The sequence below is a fragment of the Limulus polyphemus genome, unplaced genomic scaffold (genome assembly GCF_000517525.1).
Source record: "Limulus polyphemus unplaced genomic scaffold, Limulus_polyphemus-2.1.2 Scaffold722, whole genome shotgun sequence".
Lineage (NCBI taxonomy): Eukaryota > Metazoa > Arthropoda > Merostomata > Xiphosura > Limulidae > Limulus > Limulus polyphemus.
The window spans coordinates 331,248-332,160 of record NW_013666332.1 but is presented as its reverse complement, the minus strand read 5'-3'; positions in this window follow the sequence as shown (position 1 = coordinate 332,160).

The following is a 913-nucleotide window of genomic DNA, read 5'->3' as shown; positions in this document are numbered from 1 at the left end:
GACCTTTTCCATCTCTTGTCACTTTCCCGGAGCTATTCTTCTCAGAGGGATCTTTATTGGACAGTGATTGTCTGTGGTTATTCTGTGCTCCACAAGGTCTATGCAACCAAGGTCATGATCTCCTTTTGAAAAGACGTCTGCATAATTCGCCAAAAGTTCCTTAACCTGAAGAGCCTGTGATGATGACAAATGGAACATGCTCTTCTTATAGAGGCCAGTTAAATGTTCTGGGAGCGGATGTCCTTTCTTTACGGTTATATTTCTTGCCTTAACATTCACTGGTTCTACCTCCTGACACACACACCACACAATGCCCCTTCCTTAAGTGTCTTCTCACATTTAGAGAAATCAGCCACTGTTATGCATAATCTTCTTTCATATTTAACAGTGAGAATAGTAGGACTAGGGGACACAAATATAAATTTTGTCAAGGTAGGAGTCATCTTCAGCTAAGACAGTTTCATTTTTCTTACAGGGTAGTTGGTCTTTGGAATGGGTTGCCTTCAGTTGTTGTATAAGCAGTAATTTATGTGAGTTTAAGAAAAAGTTTGATAAGCATGTGAAAGATAAGGGCTGACTTTAAGATTTTTAAAAATTATTTTAATTTAGTTTAGAGGATGGAACAGCTGAGATGGACCAATAGGTCCCATGTTGTCCCAAAACGTTATGTTATGATCTGGTGTTCTGAAAGGCATGGGCTTTATATGAAATTTCCGTATAAAGTGTACATTTCTGAATAGTACTAATATTGTATTTCTTTCTAGTATCGTCCTCATAATACTCAGATATAAAATTTTGCATATTATTATTATCTATGTTACGTCTCCGTTTGTTAATTAACTTTCCGTAACTTCGTTCCGACGAAACTTTAGCGACACAAGTCCTTACTTAATAAAACTGGTTTGTTCTTTCC